Raw genomic sequence first — 19,581 nt, forward strand, 5'->3', positions numbered from 1 at the left:
TGTGGGTGGAGAAACCTGGAGGATCACATGTCGAGGTATGGGTAAAAGCCTTACAGTAACACCCTGTACACACGATCTAGATAAGTGTTACCTATTAATATAAATATTATCTACTGAATGGCTTTGCCAGGTAACAGACTCAAAACTGTAATAAAATAGGAAAATAATATAAAGTAAACAATTCCTACAAAACATATGGAAATGTTTGATGAGCTGGTGGTTCAAGCTCTTCCTAAAGATGCCCTCAAAAGCTATTGAATACCTCTATCATTCGAGATGACAAAAGTAAGAACTCCCACAGCCCCTGTTTCAGAACAGCCCTGCCTTTGAAGATGAGCATTAACATAATAAGAGTAACAATTACCAGTGGTCATGCTCATGAGACACAAGCTCTAAGGATGCTATAATGATCTGTTGCAAAGACTAGAATATACAATGGGTTAGGGAGCTGGCAGCAGCTTCAGCGATTATTTGGCCCAGCCCCTTAATGACGTAAACCAGGAAACCCAAAGGTTGCTAAGACCGAATTTCTCAAAGGGAAACCACAACCAACCAGGACTGAGCCCAGCTCTGTGGCGTCTCCACTCTCTGCACCAAGTAGACTGTCAGGGAATAATGATAATGATACTAAGAACAAACATAGCACATTTTATTAAAATAGAAAAACTTTATTAAAATTTTGAATAAGTAGAGAATAGCGAGTTATATATAGAAAAAGAAAATGCCCCCTCTTCTACATGATGGCCCTAGGCTACCCACAATTGGCATTACTCTTAACACCAGCCTTTGCTCCCTGGCTGCCTGTCCAAAGGCCATAAAATCAGCTTTTCTTCTCTTTCCATTGGAAGTCACAGTCCTCTTTTCTAATGTCCTGGAAATTAATCATAAGCAATACCAAAGAGCTTAAGGATAAATACGTCATCAGATATTACCTCCTCTCTGAGGGTCTGCATTTAACAAGGGCTTGCCTTTCCTTCAGTCAAAAGTAACTAATGTCATCATTTCAGACAGACTCAGACACCTTTTAAACCAGAGCCTTTTAAAATTCGAATGCACTGCCATTATCTTTTCTGCTTAAGTGGAGCTGGTCTTACTTCCTAGCCCGAATCCACCCATCTTTATGGTGATAAGGGAATGACTGTAAGCATGGACAATGTGCATTAACAACTGTCAGTTACCAGAACCAGGAGAGAGAGGGACAAAGAATCCGAAAGCACACTGACTGACAGGGCCAGGCAGAGGTGCACTAGAGAACCACAGCCACAGAGAGTTTCACCCAAGGTCAGACCTCAGCCGTCCCAGATAATATTTTCAGGTTGACAACAAATGTCAATGCCTTATCCCTCAAGAAAGACTCAGAGTGAGCAGGCCAGGCCCCTGGTGAGTGTGGGAGCATTTTTTTGAATGGTAGGTTTTTGTTACGTATTGCAGAATAATTCACTATGTTTCATCTTGAAAAATGCACAGAATAGTGTAGGGATAAATAAACTACACTGCTTTCCCTCTTGACTTATGTGGTTTTTATTGAGATGATACTTAAATATGTACAAACATAAAACTAAGTTACATTTTCAGCGCCTCTAAAATTTTCAAATGCCAGCTAAATGTTCTAAGTGGATACAAATAAAAATGTAGCACCAGTTCAGTTCAAATTAACATTGACTTAATATCCAGGTGATGATGTTTGGCTAAAAGTCACCCTCCATTCCCACTGTGATTTTAGTACTGAAAACCAAAATGCAGGTATTTTGGAGTTAGGAATACTCTTGTCACTGCCGCGCCGTGGTAGGACCCACTTCCCTTCCTTTCACATTTCCTCATTCGCAGCAGAATGAAGCATTTACTGGACCGGTGTACCATGAGTCACACGGCCTTCACTTGAGGCTAGTTACACAGGAAGTCCACTGTTCACTCCCATAAACCCATGGCAACTAAAGAAGCATTGGCGCCAACTTGATCATAAGATATGAATTCAGGCACCACGAACATGCAGCAGCATTATTCACTATAAAGTGCTCATCTAGATGACCCAGAATGTGCTACTGCTAGTTTAGATTAGCAGTGCAATAAAAACAACACAATTTAAGAATCATCCCATGGCAGTCCCGTGCCTTTCCCCTGCAAATGCCTCTGCAAATCTCACTGTGACCGGGCATAGAGGGCTGTGGAGACAGAGACCATTGGTGAGTCCTGGCTTCCCCATTTACTGCCTGTACAAGCATAAGCAAGTTACTGGACCTCCCTGAGCCTCAGTGTCCTTATCTACATAACATAGGGATAAGAAATAGAACCGACCTCACAGCGTTGTTGAGAAGACCACGTGATAACACATGAGAAGTCCTTAGCCCAGTGCCTGGTGTTTAATAGGGGCTTGATAAATACCCACAGTTATTTCTGTTTAGTTACTTTATATCCAAGTGCCACAAAAGAGGGAAGGATGCATTGTCTTACCAAAACACAAGCATTTCAAAATAATTTGAGTTTCAGACAGAAGAAGCCTTTAACATGTTGGCCCGAGGGAAATTCAGACAGTGCTATCAATCATATTCGGGCTTTGTTACATAATAGAGATGTGGTACTGGGTCACACGCTGGAAAGAAGCCTATTCACACCCACAGTGAAAACAGATTAACCTATCTTGTGGAGTTACTTATTTTTATAGTTAACAAATACGTGAGTAGAACAAAGGCTTTAAAGACACGTGAAGGTGTTGATATTTTCAAGTTTGTGTTTCTGAATTATTTAGAAAGGATATAATGGACAGTACGTTGTTTTACCACTAGTTGAGTGCCTACCATATGCAAGGCCATTGTGATGGATGTAACAGGGGCCGGATGAATGAGTGGGCAGGATTTTCACCCTTAGGTGAACACAGAGTACACCAGTATTTTTCAACCTTTAAAAATCTCATGGCACACTTGAACTTGTAGTTAAACTTCAGTAGCACAATTAAGTTCTGTTGATCTAAAAAATATATATAATTCCTGTGGTTTGAAAGTCTTTCAAAAATAATTTAATTAATAATCTTTTTTTTTAGCAGTTTTTGGCCAGGGCTGGGTTTGAACCCGCCACCTCCGGCATATGGGGCAGGTGTCTTACTCCTTTGAGCCATAGGCGTCACCCTAATTAATAATCTTTACAAATTTTTCACAGCATACCTAAGATCCATAGCACATTGAAAATCCCTGGTCTAGAGGGATGTGTAGGTAAAAGAGTAAGAGGCTTAATGTCTACAGGAGTCTAATTTCACTAAGGTAGAGTTTTATATATGTTTTCAATGTGGTAGTGGTTAGCATAATACTGGTTCACAGCAAGAGAAAAATGAATTAATGAAATACATTAGTGAACAGAACCATAAACATAGATTCAATAAAGAATGGTGGCTTTTATTTTTTGCGTGCCCCCCCCCCCGAATGGTGACTTTATTAAGGGTTTAGGAATTGAGAAAATAAAGAAGATATGTGATTCAAGGAAAAACTAGAATTTCAAAAAAACAGATAACGTATAATGTCCAATTATAATTTTATACAGTTCTATAGATAACATATAATGTCCAATTATAATTTTATACAGTTTATAATTTCATGCAATGTTCTCTAAATTGGTTCTCACTGATAAAACAATTCTCATTCTGATTATTAAGTCTAGCATTTCTATAACTATTTTTGCAAATTGTATGCAATTGCTTCTTAGTTTGTTATTTATTACAATGACTTTTGATTTATTTATAAACAACTTGGTGGTTCGTTATTTATTAGAATAGGAAGCTGAAGAAATAATATCTAGTCTCTAGCAGCTGCGTCTCAATTATTGCTATTGGTCTCCTGGGGTTGTCTAATAAGTAGCCATAAAAAGTCAATTTGCAATTAGGAAAAGAAATGTGTATATTTGGCAGCATTTACAAGGCTGTGATTGACAATAAACATGACTGACAGAAACCCAACAATGTAATTTCATAATAATATTAGTATATTGTCTTAAAAATAACCACTACCCATCTTAGGGTGAGGAAAGAGGTATAAAAATGATATGGTTATGTAATGATTAGGATACTATAACACATGCATACAAATATCTCAATAATAAGAATTACGAAGTAAGAAGCAGCATAATTTTGTTGACACTTTGAAAAAATCACTAAAAGAATGGGCTTGATAAAAAAAAGGAACAATTAAAACTAAAAAAAAAAAAAAAAATTTGGCCAGCTGGGCGCCTGAAACTCAATAAAGCACAGGCCCTATGTACCAGAGATGGTGGCTTCAAACCCAGCCTGGGCCTGCTAAAAAGCAAACAAACAACAACAACAAAAAAAATTGGCCAAAACAAAATAAAACTTTTATCTTAGAGATAAGCTTTCACCAAACTAGGTAATGAACCAAGGTTAGATGCTCATCAACTGGCCTCAAAGGACTACTAGGTTGGTTTTTTTTAATCATGTTAAAAAATCATTCCCCAGTTATGTGTTTATATTCTTCCGTCTGAACATCACTCTTCGTTTCTGGAGGAAGAAGAATGTCTGTATCTTTATCTTTTCATCTTGTGGGGAGGAGGACTTGAGTGTAGCTTTTCCAACCCTCTGGATCACGGAGATGAGGGTGAGAAGAAGAATGAAGACAGAGACTAAAGGGGAAGAAGTTCCTGAAAAGTCAGAGGCGGATTCTGCTGTGAGCTGGCAGCATGTCTATGGAAATGGACTGATCCAAAGAGAATTCATGGTCGCTGGGGAGAATAGAAGGATGGAGGGATTCCCTTGTGGGGGATTCCCATGGGAAAATCCACCATGTTGGGTTCCTAATATGCAGAAATCAGTGTTGAATACCAGTTAGCTAAAGGTCTCTAACCTTATTATTCTCTGGATTTTCTTTCCTATAAAATATGCCCTTGAAATGTATACTGTCATAAAAATACCTAGGATTGGTTTTCATGCATATCCATTAAGATATTTCTAATTTTGTTCAGATAAAATAACCTTCTCATAATATCACAGCTTGGTTTGAACTGTAAGACAATAGCCAGGAGTGGCAGCAAGGACACCATAATGGTTCAGCTAAGAAGGTGTTACATGAAGGGTAAAAAGAGACATTCAAAGCGTGGCATATGTTTGGTTCTTATTGCCCAAGACAGGAGCCTTTTTGATAAGTATAGTCATACTTACATAAGTGTGACATTTTAGGAGTTATTTTAAAGACCAAAACTAGAAGCATCATGAGGAACTGCCACATATGGAGATTTCCACACATGGAGACCCAGAAGGTCCCTCCCAAATCTGACATGGTCATTCCCTTCAGTGCTTGCCACATGGCCTCCCAGGAGCTGGCCAGGTTAATAAACAGAAGCATGAAGGAGCAGAGGGCCGCACAAGCAGGGACCACCTGCCTGGGGTTCCCCAAGGGCCTCTGTGGATGGCTCTATGTCCTTAAGCTACTAAGGATTTCACTAGAACATAGTTGGGCCCATCTAGAGCCACCCCAAATTTCTTAAAGTCCCTAGCTTCTACTTTAACCATCTGAGCAGTTTTCATACAGCTGAATGAGTGGTTGTGAACTTGAATTAAGGTAAGTGGGATCCAGGGGAGCAGAGGGGAGCTATTCAGGTTTACCACTCCATATCACCTCCACCTGGAGCTGACCTTTGTTCAAATTGTCCTACACATGTGTGGGGCTGTGAAAGCCTTCCTAACCTAACCTTCCAGAACAAAGTCTACCAGACCTTTCAGTGGGGATGCAAACAGAATGAGAAGAATGCTTTTTTCCCCACCATCCTATCTCAGGAGGATGAAATCAAACCAAAGTCCAGGGTGCAAGACAAAAATTCCCATGGAGTCTTCACGTGCTATGGCACTTAGACACAAGGTCAGAGGGTAAGCCCTTGAAAATTCTAGTTGAATAAATATTTCAATTCAGAGTTTCACCTAAATGTCCCCCTGTCAAATTTGAAGTTCAGTGCTAGACAACAGCTATGTGTTGAACAGAAATCACTGAGATAGAGAAATAAGAAATAAGCACACAAATAAACACATTTTGTGATATGCCAGTTGAATGTCTTTCCCAACCAAAATGTAACCCTTTTTAAAACAGAGGGTTGTTTGTATAACACAAAAGATCAAGTGAATATCATTAATACCCACAGCAGGAAAATAATTAACATAAAATTAACATATTCATGAATTAGTACATTCCTTGTCTTGTCAAGGCTAAGAGATTTTGCTCTTGAACAGAGTTTGAACTATAATTCATTTATCTGAATTTACCATCATCTATTTCAAAATTCACATGCTGATATTTCTTTCTTGCCAAATTATCAAACCTTAAAAGAGAAGTATAAATTGGGCATTGATTTGTATTGGCCAGGTACTGACTGGGCTTTAACAGAAATCAAAATAAAAAATAAATTATATTAATTTGACCTGCCTTTCAGATACTTCCACGGGGGGGGGGGGGAATAACTCAAATTGGCTGTATACCTCAATAAATTGGTCAATACAATCAAATTCTATAGTTAATGTGGTAGCCCAATAGCAAATGCAGAGAATGTCTTGGAGAAAGACTAACCTGCTTAGTCAGCAAATTAAAATTCTAGAATTATAACTGCTTAGCAATGGGACATTCTTGACCATTCTTGACCATTAAGATTTTAAAGAAAATTCCAATTGGTTATCCTACTTATTTACTCAAAATGGATTATTCTGCATTGTGTCTCAAATGAGTAGAAGATGAAAAGAGACGTGCCTGTGAAGTCTGCCAAGTAGAAGAGGAGCCAGGTAAAATCAACAAAAGCAACTCTAAAACTAATGGGAGTAAGTGCCCACATTTGCTGTCAATAGTTTTAAGATTGGAAAGCTCTGTTTCACTGAACAGAGGAGCCAGAGATGCAAACCGAACCAGTCCCCACTTGAGCAGAAGTTGCTGTTTCTACTTATTTTAAATCAGCCTTAGCAGCTCAGCAGGCTGCGATGACAGCTGTCAACAGTCAGGGCTCGCTCAGGTCACCAGATCCATGTGCCAGGCGGCTGATAACAGAACCACGGGGTGAGAAGCGAATCCATGAAAATCACCTTTCCCACAAACACGAATGCCTGTTAAATCTACTAAATCCCCACCCACCCATCCTCCACTCCCCAAAAGAAAGCCTAATCTCCTTGAACCAACAGTTAGGTGTAAGTTATCTCTGGGGAGCACTGAGAACATCCAGCCCTTATCTTCACCAGGAAGAGTGCTCACAGACAGGACAGGTGAGATGTGCATTCTCATGCACTGCTTGTGGGAATGTTCATTAGCACAACCTTCTGGAAAAGCAATTAAAAGCAATGTCAATATTCATACAGAGAAAACCTTAAGAAGGTCCATCTATTGGGGCCAATAATTTCACTTCTGACAATCTATCCTTGGGAAAAAAAAAAACCCAAAACATAGGAAAAGATTATGCTCAAAGATGTTTACCAAAGTTTTATAATATTTTGAATAATTGGGAACCATCTGAAGGTTCAACAATATGGGAGAGTGTAAACGAGTCATGGTAAAATTACACAAGGGGGCGCTATGCAGCTACATACAGGGGCACAGAAAACAATGTTTACAAAGAGTGTCGATTTTACATGAAAAGTTATTTAAAATGGGGAAATACACGGGATGCAAAATCCTATACAGTTATGATCCCAATTCTATAAAGATATGCATATTTTAAAAAGACTAAAAGGAAAAACACAGGGTGGTGCCTGTGGCTCAAAGGAGTAGGGCGCTGGCCCCATATGCCGGAGGTGGCAGGTTCAAACCCAGCCCTGGCCAAAAACTGCAAAACAAAAGAGGAAAAACACCAAAATACTGATAGTCATCATCATAATCTTTCACCTGTAGTAATACGTGTGATTTTAATTTTCTTTTTATACTTTCCTGTGTTTTCCAAAGTTTTTATAGAAAATGTTCTCAGCAGATACTGGGAAATATTTCTACCCTTCTTGAGCAGATTCTTGTCACTCCCACTTGCTATAAACTCTGGTGATGACTTCTTGCACTGCACATCAAGATTATCCCTTCCTTGACCATAGTTTTGACTTCAGCCTCCTCTGTTTATGCTAAAACAGTCCCCTGGCAACTACTTCTTCTCTGAAAACCATGGTCTCCTTCCCCGTTCACCAGCTGGGCCCGGTTCCATGCTCTGAGCAGCCTCACCCTGGTCTGGCCCGGCAGGGCCTTGTCCATACTTGGTACTGTCAACAAATATTCCTTAAAGAAAATACAAGGGTACCCCAAAACAGACAGGCTAAGGAAATACAGTATTAATTATTAACGTATCTATAAATGTCTTTTATATACAGTGGACCTCCCTCCGCTCACAGCCATGGTACTCTGCGAGGCCCAACTACAGCTGATCTGGAAGGTCCCCTATGCCGACAACCATTCTAAACGTCTGTGCAGAGCACTCCATTTTTTAGGGCACATTCATGAACTCATAGCATGTCACCTTCAGACCTCTGTAAGTTGAGGAGATAAAGTATTTTTTCCCTAATTATACAGATAAGAAAACTGCAACCCAGAGACCTGGCACCGAGTTGCTTTTTCCCCCTGATTCTCAGGGTGTGCTTGTGTGTAAACAGTGATGATAAGACCCACCTCGTGGAGCTGTTGTATGGATGAAATGAGATAACGCATACAGCATGCTAAGCAAAGTGTCTGGAACAGGGGCAGCATCCAACAAGTGCCAGTTCCTATGACTGTTAGGTCAATGGGAGGCTCAAGGTCACATAGCTGGGAAATGACAGCACCAGGACTGGAATCCGGGCCTTTTCATGCCAAGTTCCTGCTTTGTATGCTTCGTCCTCAACACCGTAAGAGAAGTACTAAGGCCTGGCCCGTGGCCTCAGAGAACTTATAATATTTCGTAGCAGGCAAAGCCCCATTACCTGAAACAAATCAGTTATTCCCATGAAGTACTAAGCAGCAGTAATAAAAACTACGATCTAGCTCTAAAATTGTACAATTCTTTTGTCCAGTTGTGCCATTCAGAGGTCTTTTATGCATACATTCCAAAGCTGAGGAGCCCAATGTTTCATGCCTCCTTTTAAAGTAAGTTGCGTATGGGAGATCAGATCAGAAAATAAGGCCCTTCTCGTCCTTACTGTAGAAAGTATTTGCTGTGGGCATTCTCAACTGCAGGAAGTTTGAGCTATTTTTGGATGCATTTCTTTAACTAGAAAGTACCATTCATGGTCACATACTTTATTATTTTACAAAGGATTGAAAAACAGTTTCAGTTGACTTTAAAATGCTTCCATCTTTTAAAAAAACTCATCAGCTCCTGTAGATTAACCTACAATGTGTGACACCTGACAGGTGATAACAAGCAAAACAATACAAAAAGGACAGGGAACATTTTACGGGCAAAGGCAGAAAGCTCTTCAGAAAGATAGAAATGCGGACGGCACCTGTGGCTCAAGGAGTAGGGCGCTGGCCCCATCCCAAGGGTGGTGGGTTCAAGCCCAGCCCCAGCCAAAACTGCAAAAAAAAAAATAAATAAATAAATAAAAGAAAGGTAGAAATGTAAGTGTGTGCACAGAGGCACAGAGACACACGGAATAGGAAGCCATTCCATCCTGTCTGTATTTCAGGCTCTAGTGCAGGGGTCCTCAAACTTTATTAACAGGGGGCCAGTTCACTGTCCCTCAGACCATTGGAGGGCCGGACTGTGGGCCCTGGGATGAGTTGGCTGCTAAGCAGGACAGGCAGCGGTGGCAAAAACAGCCGGCAGGCCGGATAAATGTCCTAGGCGGGCCGCATGGGGCTGGTGGGCCATAGTTTGAGGACGTCTGCTCTAGTGAGAGAATCCTACCTAGGTAATACTACTTCTTTATAGCAATCTTGGCCTCCTTATAAGCTGGGGGGAAAAGAGTTCAAAACTATGTGTTATGAAGCACTGAAGCTTCTTTATTTCTAAGAGGGTAATTTATTAATGTATACATGAGAGGGTCACATTTCAAACAGTATTTAATGTTGTGTTTAATTGGTTTTATATTACCAATATGTACTTCTTTTTTTTTTTCTGAGACAGAGTCTTACTATGGCACCCTTGGTAAAGTGCCATGGAATCATAGCTCACAGCAACCTCAAACTCTTGGGCTTAAGCGATTCTCTTTCCTCAGCCTCCCAAGTAAGTAGGGCACCCGCTACAACACCCAGCTACTTTGTGGTTCAGTTGTCATTGCTGTTTAGCAGGCCAGGGCCGGGCTGGATCCCACCAGCCTTGGTGTATGTGGCTGGCGCCCTACTCACTGAGCTGTGGGTGCCAAGCCTGTACTTCCTTCTTACATAGATGATACTCATCTAAGGGGTGGCTCCTCTCAAAACCATGAAGTAGGAAAGTTTGTCTTCAGGAGCACTCTACCTCCCCTTTCTATATGTCTGTTACCCAGGGGAAAAGAGGTAAAGACCCCCTATTCCCTGAGCATCTTCAATGAGGTTGACTTATGTCTAGTGCCTGCCTTAATCACCCCGGTTTTTCAGAGGAGGAAACTTTTGTAGACTTCAAGTACATGTCTAAAGTAAAGAAAAGGAATGATTAGTGACCACACAGATTCCTCTAAGTCTGTGCTCCTGCAGAGCTCCCTCTCCTGAACGTAACACCCCCAATATCGGGGATCCCCCATTAGCTTTTTGTGATGGACTCTTTCACAGCAAGCTGTCAAGGACAATCCACCTGTTTGAGTTAATCCTCTTGAAGGTATTCCTATTTTAAAAGTCACCAGACAAGTACAGTCTTAGCCAAATCCATAGCTCTAAGAGTAGAACCTGATATAAGACAGCAGGACTTCAGGATGCCACGACTCCTTAGAGGGCATCTGGCCAAACTCTTCTCCCATTAATATACGGATTTAAAATAACTTAGGCCTGACAGGGGATGTGACTTTGCCAAAGTCACACAACAAATCAGGTGCACAGCCCTGACTCAGTCCAGGTCCCCTTTATGGCATTGGCCACAGATATTCAAACCTAGGTGAAAAAACACATTCCAGGCTAAACAGGAGTTGTTACAGCATGTTAATTCATACTGGTGATTCCGAATGCTGATCAGAGCCAGGGCGTTCCCTAGCTGCACCTCTTACTCATGGTGACCCAGGCAAGGTATCTTCTCTCTTCCTCAGTTTTATCATCAATTCTGTGAGCATCACAACAGCACTTGCCTCATACAGCGGATGGAAGGAATCAGTGTGATACTGCAGCTTTAACTTCTTTGTGCTCAGCATATAGTAACCACAGAATAAATGGTTAATAATGATATTATAATTGTAATCATTATCACTACCATTGTAGTAGTTCAAATAGCTGAGTTCATACTTTCACTTTGGGGAATAAAGGCAGAGACAACTTCTCACTATCAAGTTCACCTCCCTCTTCTCCAAAGAAAGCCCTGGACAGCTTCAGGAATGAAGGTTAAGTTAAGATCAGTAGAAAATTAACACCAGGAATGAAGAACGCACCTTTGAAAAGAAAAGTGCCTACCTTTGAAAAGAAAAGTGCCTACGGAGCATTTTCATGTGGTTATTCAAAATAAAAATTCCCCATCTTTCTCAAACCTGTTCTCATTTGCTCCTCAACTCAGTTAGAAGCCTAATGCTCCATCTAGACGTCTAAGCTTCTCCTTCAATAACCCCCCACACACACACACACTTGGTGACCAAGTACTGCTGATTTTCCCTCTGAAATGGCTCTCTGTGGATCTCTTTCCCCTACTCAGTCTGGTTCAGGCATTTTCTTTTACTTTTTACACTTTTTTTTTTTTTGGCCTGGACCACTCCAATGTTCTAAAATCTGAGCTCATTACGCTCTGCAACCCCACCTCTCACCCCCTCCAAAGCTACTTCTGCAAAATGTGAGATTAAATCCTTTCTCCCATTAAAGGCTGCACAGATTCTCCTAGGCAGTGTCTAATCACAACCCAGGCTCACTGCACCCACTTGCCTCAGAACACGTAAGTGTCCTATAAATGTGACCCTCCTGCATGTATATATGCTGTTCCTTCACTATGGAACACCTAACCTCTTCTACCGAAGAACTCTTACCACCCACCAGGATCCAGTTCAAATGTAAACTCTTCTGAAAACTCTTCCAGATTCCTTCCACTCTTCTGTCCCTTGGCTCCCACTAAACTTACTCCTTAAATACTCACCATGTTGAATTATTATCATTTATCTTCTTACTCCTCTTTTCAGCTAGACTGACCCCTGAGAGGCACAGACCTCATTCTTTTAGCCTCTGGCACAGAGCCTACATAGCATACAGCAGGCACTTAACAAATGACTGTTGAATCAATTTTGAGTGGAGGGAACAGAAAAAAAAATGCATAAAAAAAGAGACCTCTGTGACTATCAAAGTTGGTTTCGGCAAAAAGACTGCTAGTTTCTGTGATATATATGACTGTCTGCAAATGATTACGCAGGTAGTTTTTAAAAGAGGGTGGTGTGTACTTGCAAAAACAAAACTATCAAGCTCCCACTGTCTGTTAAACGTTCATGATTTGAGAGAGACACACATGTCCTCCCAGATTTAGGTGGGTTCTGTGAGACCTGTACATACATACCAGGCATTTTAAAGGCTCTTGGAATCCTGTAGCTGTAGTTGAGGGCACTTTCCCCCACAAAATCACATACGCAGGTAGTAGGTACTCAATAAATGCTGATTTGATTTGCAGTGGATTTGAAAGCAATGTGCAACTCACATTCTAGACTAATTGCACTCAATGACTGATCGTACTTAATATAATAGCTCTAAAGCTAAAGAAAATCAATGAGTAGACTGAAAAGCAGCCAAATGCTCACTCCCCTGCCTTATTCCACAGTCAGAGCCGACCTGCTTCTTGGTTCTTTCCAGCTTCTGGGCATTTCCAACTTCACTGTGCTTCCAGAATGGAGGGGGCCAGTCTGCAAGGGCTGCCCTGTGCCTGTGACACATCTATATCACATTATAGCTGGTGTTAGGAAGGACCACGCAGGTGTGAAAGTTGACTTGCATTGTTCAAAACGTCTTATTTGTCTTAAGCACCCACTCCCCCATAATAACTACAGTGGGAATCTGGGTGAAAGAAGGGAGATGTTAGCTGGAATGCTGTAACGTCCTCCGATCTCCAATTGTGGGAAGTTGTGGGGCTATGTATTAAAAGGAGCCCAGAATCTTTTTTGTTTTTATGAAACTGAGACTTTGAAAAAAATTGCTTTGGTAGTGGATTCAGATGTCCATTGAACACCTCTATCCCAATGTAAGAAACAGGAAAGATTGAAAGCATGATGCACTGTTATAATTCATTTTGGGATAAGAAAGAGACAGCAGTGCCTTGGAGAGTAAATCATTAACTAAAAGTCAAACCAGTGCACCCTGGAAACCAAGAGACCGGGAGGTAGCGGAAGGATCAGGCGGCTGGGATTTGACTGTTCCCTCTGGTGACTTCTAGAGCGAAGCATCCCACAGGCAGGACGAAACCGACACACTGCGCTCGCGTCCATTTCACTTTTCAAACTTGAAGTTATTTTTAGATGACCCAAGCCCGCTAATCCCAAGCAGGACAATTCCCAGCCCGCTGCACCTCAAAACACCTTCTCGCCTCCCTAGCGCCTTCCTTAAGCACTGGAAAGAAAGGGGTTTCTCTGTTTTCTCCTGCACTTTCTGTGTCCAGACAGCCTCCCGTAGCCCCTTCTCTAAGCCTCAATTCCGGGAATCACAGGCGTCATTCTCGCTCCTTCCCTGGTGCACCTGCTGCTGCTACCGAGAAGGCGAACCCTTGGGGCCCTAGGAATGGGGAAGGGGCTCCTCGAGACCCGCGCCCCCTAGAGGGGGGTCCTGGGAAACCTCTGTCCCCACGTCCGCGGCGGGGACTGACCACTGAATGGATAGACACAGCACCACCACCCTACCGTCCCTACCCAGCCCCCAAACCCGGCCTTGCTTGCCCGCCCCCTGCCGCGGTCCCCCGGCGTGACCAGGACACCAGGCTCAGCCCAGGCGGGACAGGGGGCAGGGGTGAGCGGGGCCGGCGTAGTTACATAACCGACCTGCTGGGCGCCCGCGATGCGCTGGCAAAGGCGGAGACGGAGGCGGTGGCTCGGGCGGTCCGCGGGGGCCGGCGACTGCGGGCTCGGCGCGGCTGCTCACCTGCCGGCCGGTGCGAGAGCGCGTGGGGGCGGGCGCGGTGCCCGCGGGCCTGGGCGTGGGGCCGTGCGCGGCGCGCCCCGCCTCCGGTCTCCCGGGCCGTTGGCCAGTGGGTCTCTGCCTCCTCCCCGCTCCTCCCCGCAACCTCCGCCGCCGTCACCGGGACAAAGCGGCTCCGGGGAGGGGCCGAGCCAGCGGCTCTCGCTGAAGCCGGCGGAGATGGGCGCGTCCCCAGCTCCGACTCATCGGGCCAACCTCCAATCAGACCCCGGGAAACCGAAAGCCCCTGTGTGGCCTCCCCTCATCTCCTCCTCCTGATCCTGCGCCCTTCCCGGTCCCCCACCCACTCCACCTCCCGGGCTGTCACCCTGCCCTCAGCCACACACCCCCTCCTCTCGGCTCCAGGTGCTGAAGAGTGGGTAGAACCCTCTGGGGACCCAGCGCGGGAGCCAGTTTCAGGAGTCCTTGCCTCACCGGGGGGGAGAGGCTCCTGGGGTCCTGGCTGGGGTGGGGGCCTCTTTGGGGGTCAAGGTGGGGAGAGGGCCGATTCTGAGGCTAAGAGTGAGTGGGCAGCCACAGGCAGGGAGAAACTGGCAGAGAAGCAAACTGGCAGTGGGGAGTGCTGAGAATGAGGCTCCTCTTACAAGACAGTGAGTGATCCCCGACTCCGCTAACTGAGGACGTGTGGGGACGCCCCTGCCGGGCTCCTGCGCGGGGCAGGCACTGGCGCTAGCGCCCTCTGGCTGGAGCCCAGCTCAGGCTTCGCAGCCATCAGACCTGGGGACAGAAGGGCTCCGGCTTCAAGGACTCCTATTGTGCGAGAGCCGGTGACACAAGGAATGGGAGGCCAGTATCATACTGCGAGAGGGCCCGAAGGTGAAGCGGAATGCAGGGTAGATGTGGTGCTCAACAAAGTTAACACGGGTGGAAGTCTCAGCTTTACAAAAAGAAAAAAAAGCAATTCAGAGAGGTGAGGAAGCCTGTGGCTTACGGTGTCACAGACACAGACTGGGTGAGTCTCATGGCTCAACCATGCAAAAGATTATAGGGAAAGGGGAGGGAAATTAAAGGAAGTGGGTGCAGGCTCAGCCCCTGGAGCTCAGCGGCTAGGGCGCCGGCCACATACACGGGAGCTGGCAGGTTCGAACCCAGCCCGGGCCTGCCAAACAACAATGACAAACACAACAAAAAATAGCCAGGGGTTGTAGCAGTGCCTGTAGTCCCAGCTACTTGGGAGGCTGAGGCAAGAGAATAGCGCAAGCCCAAAAGTTGGAGGTTGCTGTGAGCTTTGACGGCACAGCACTCTACCCAGGGCGATATAGTGACACTCTGTCTAAAAAAAAAGGAAGTGGGGTGCAGACCACCTAAGGGAGGAAATAAATAACAGATTTAAATCAGTTTGGTGTCCTGTCGTCTTTCACTTGCTACAGAGGCCGTTTCTTTTTTGCTTTTTAGGCCTTTCTATTTCTTTTTTTTTTCTTTCTCCCTTTTTTTTTTTTTTTTTTGAGACAGTGTCACTATGTTACTCTTGGTAGAGTGCTGTGGTGTCACAGCTCACGGCAACCTCCAACTCTTGGGTTTAAGCAACTCTCTTGCCTCAGCCTCCCAAGCAGCCGGCACCACAGGTGCTGGCCACAACACCCAGCTATTTTTTGTTCCAGTTGTCATTGTTTAGCTGGCCCAGACTGGGTTTGAACCCGCCAAACTTGGTGTATGTGGCTGGCACCATAACCACTGTGCTACGGTTGACAAGCCAGGCCTGTTTCTTGATAACAGTATGACAATTGTGTTAAAGCGATCCATAGGCTTTACAATTATTATTCACTTACCCAGACACGACATTCTTTCTTCCAAGGTTGACATAGCATGACATTTTTTTTCAGTTTTACATAAAAGTAAAATTGGATCTTCTCTCTGATTAATCTGCATTAATATAAATTAAAATAGAATTTCAGAGTTGAAAATGACCTTAGTCATTTCCTAGTCCAACTTTCTTCTGGATGGATAAATCTGTAATTATTCATTGAGTTAGGTGAATTACTGTTTGGGATAGAAGTAATCTTATATACAGCAAAAACTAGGTTCCCTAGAATTTTCTTTCATTGCTTCTAGCTCAGTTTTTGAAACCAAAGAGATCAGGTCCAGTTCCTCCTCCAATTGACTATCTTTTAAATAGGAGCAGACAGCCAGGATGTATAACTCCAATCTCTTCTCCCTCCCCAGGTAGAACATTCTGAACTCTTTAAACAACACTTTACTTGCAATAGTTCTTAGAAATTCACCAATCTGATGGCTTTCACCTTCACAGGGTTTATTTATTTTGTAAATACGCATTTGCAAATAAAATTTTCTGCATATAGAATTAATATGTTTATTGTAGAAATTTTCAAAAGTTGTAAAAACACAAGATTTAATGTAAGAATTAAAAGAGATAATAGATGTAAAGCACTTGGCACCATGCCTGCTACACAGTCACAGTCCGTATGTTAGCTGTTACAGAAAGAAAGATGGCCACCAGCTATAGGTATTTCCACTTTTCTAGAGGCTCTTTCTGGGTTCTCACACCCACATATTCCTGCTTTTACTACTAAGGGAAATTCTGCATTTTTCAGCTTGTGTGAAGAATGGAAGATAATAAATGAGGTAGAGAAGGAGGACAGACCAAACCAGCCTCATTTGGTTTACCTTGAAAAGAACAAAACGTTACCAGCAAAGCACATGTTAATGGGAAAAGAAAATACAGGAAAAAATAGTGGAGTTTGAGGAGCAGAAAGAGTGAAGCTAAAGTGTAGCTAATATCAAGAACGATGGCAAATAAGATTAGAAATCTGAATTGATCTCATGGAGACAGAAAGTAGAATTATGATTACTCTCAGGAAGTGGAGCAGGGAGGGGAGGATAATGGGGGTGGTGGATGGGTGCAAAATTATAATGAACTAGACAGAATGAACAACATTTGATAGCACAATGAAGTGACGATAATCAACACATCAGCTAGGACTAAAATTAATAATACTGTATTGTATTATGCACTTTATAATATCTAAAAGAGTAGACATTATAAATGGAATGTTTCTAACACAAAGAAATGATAAATGCCTGAGGTGATGGATACCCTCATTCAATTGATTTGCAGTATATGCCTGTTTCAAAACATCACACATACCTTATAAATATATACAATTATTATGTACTTGTAATCATTAAACATAAAAGTTTTAAAAGATTAGAAAGTTTCCTTTGTTAACATTTATAAGGTACTTACTATATGCTAGGCTCCATGCCAAGCAACTTTTATACTTTAATTCACTTAACCCTCACAGCAACATTATTAGGTAGTTACTATATAATTACTCTATAGAAGAAAAAACAGATTAAATAAATGACTTGCCCAAGCTAACAAGAGGAAGAGCTGAATTTGAATCTAATCTGGCTTTGAGGCCCCTACTAGACTAGACTGCCTTTTAGTGAAGTATTATGCATTATGAATGTAAACTTCTCCTGATATTTTAAGGGATTATAAGATTAAAAATCCTAACCAGGTGCTCAACCTTACTAATCATAAGGAAAATGCAAATTAAAACCACTATGAGGTATTGCCTCACCACTGTAAAGATGGCTATTCTCAAAAAACACAAGCAATAACAAATGTTGCTGAGGGTATGAAAAAAAATGGTACACTGTTGGTGGAAATGTATACTAATTGATATAGCTATTATGGAAAACATATAGAAGTTCCTAAAGAAATTAAAAATGGAACTATCACATGACACAGCAATCCCACTTCTGGGGATACACCCAAAGGAGAAGGAACTGCTACCTCATAAAGATGTCTGTATGCTCATGTTCACAGTAGCACTACTCACACTAGCCTCATTATGGAAACAACCTAAATGTCCATTGATAATAGGATAAAGAAAAGATACTGTGTGTAAACATACTGGAATATTATTCAGCCTTAAAAAAAGATCCTGCCATTAACCACAATATGGATCGACCTGGAAGATATTATGAAAAGCGTAATAAGCCAGATACAGAAAGAAAAATATTGCATGGTCTCACTTCCAGATAGATTAAGAAAAAAAAAAAAAGAGCTCAAATACGTGGAGATTGAGAACTGGTTACTACAGGGGCAGGGAGAGGAAATGAGAGATACAGGTCAAACATACAAAATAATAGATATGTAGGAGGAACAAGGCTAGAGATCTAATATACAGCAGGACTAAGGTTAATATTGTATTGTATTAGAGATTTTTGTTAAATTAGTAGATCTTAGCTGCTTTGTTCACAAAAAAGTAACTGTGAGATGATAGATGTGTTGATCTGCTTCACTATAGGAATGATTTTACTTTCTATATGTGTACTGTAACATCATGTTGTAAACCTCAAATGTACAGGATAAAATTTTTTAAAAATAAATTTCCATTATTTTGAGGCTAAATTACTATTTTTAGTTACCACTGTTTGTAACTGGCTCCCAAGACAACTTGGCTTTACAAGGTTACACGTACCTGTAATTACCTATAGATAATAGATAATTCTATAGATAGCTGGTTTATTTCTAATGAACTAGATTATTACACACATCATGTTTGATAACTTCATTATTTATGAGTAAATAATTTCACATGTTGTCGGTTTCAATATTTAAAAAATTGTTTTGGCTCGGCGCCTGTGGTTCAAGTGGCTAAGGCGCCATCCACATACACCTAAGGTGGCAGGTTCAAATCCAGCCCAGGCCCACCAAACAACAATGACAGCTGCAATCCAAAAATAGCCAGGCGTTGTGGCAGTCGCCTGTGGTCCCAGCTACTTGGGAGGCAGAGGCAGTAGACTCACTTGAGCCCAGGAGTTGGAGGGTGCTGTGAGCTGTGATGCCACGGCATTCTACCCAGGGGAATAGCTTGAGGCTCTGTCTCAAAAAAGAAAAAAAATTGTTTTAATTGAGGTGAAATTCACATAACATAAAATTTACAATTTTAATAATTTTGAAGTTTAAAATTCAAAGGCTTTTAGTACATATACAATATATACACAATATTGTATAACCAACCTGACTCAAATTCTCTGACATTTTTAGTACTGCTATCCCAACAAAACCCCATACCCATTAAGCAGTCTCCCCATTCCCCACCTTGACCCCAATTCTCTGGCAACCACTAATTTGCTTTCTGTCTTTCTGGATTTGCCTATTCTGGACACTTTATATAAATGGACCCACACTGGACGCTGCCTCTTGTGTCTGGTTTCTTTCACTTAGTATGTTCACAAGTTCCATTCCGGTTGTAGCATGTGTCAGTACCTCATTCCTTTCTATGCCTGAATAATATTTGATTATACAGGTATACCACATTTTGTCTATACATTCACTGTTGCCGTAAGGGTGTTGCCATTAGGGTCTCACGGAAAAGCCATGTCACGAAGAATAAGCACGCTTATTGAAATTGTG

General features: G+C 42.3%; 1 protein-coding gene across 1 annotated transcript in view; it reads right to left on the reverse strand.

Moving 5' to 3' along the window:
• The window catches only part of RCAN2 (regulator of calcineurin 2), a 267,905-nt gene extending 253,649 nt beyond the window's left edge, over positions 1 to 14,256 (reverse strand). The window contains exon 1 of the mRNA XM_003789242.3: positions 14,036 to 14,256. The gene's annotated coding sequence lies outside the window, so the exon portion shown is untranslated. The remainder of the gene's footprint in view (positions 1 to 14,035) is intronic.
• Between the last annotated feature and the right edge of the window lie 5,325 nt (positions 14,257 to 19,581).

Source organism: Otolemur garnettii, unplaced genomic scaffold (genome assembly GCF_000181295.1).
Source record: "Otolemur garnettii isolate 467f Iridium unplaced genomic scaffold, OtoGar3 scaffold00031, whole genome shotgun sequence".
Taxonomy (NCBI): domain Eukaryota; kingdom Metazoa; phylum Chordata; class Mammalia; order Primates; family Galagidae; genus Otolemur; species Otolemur garnettii.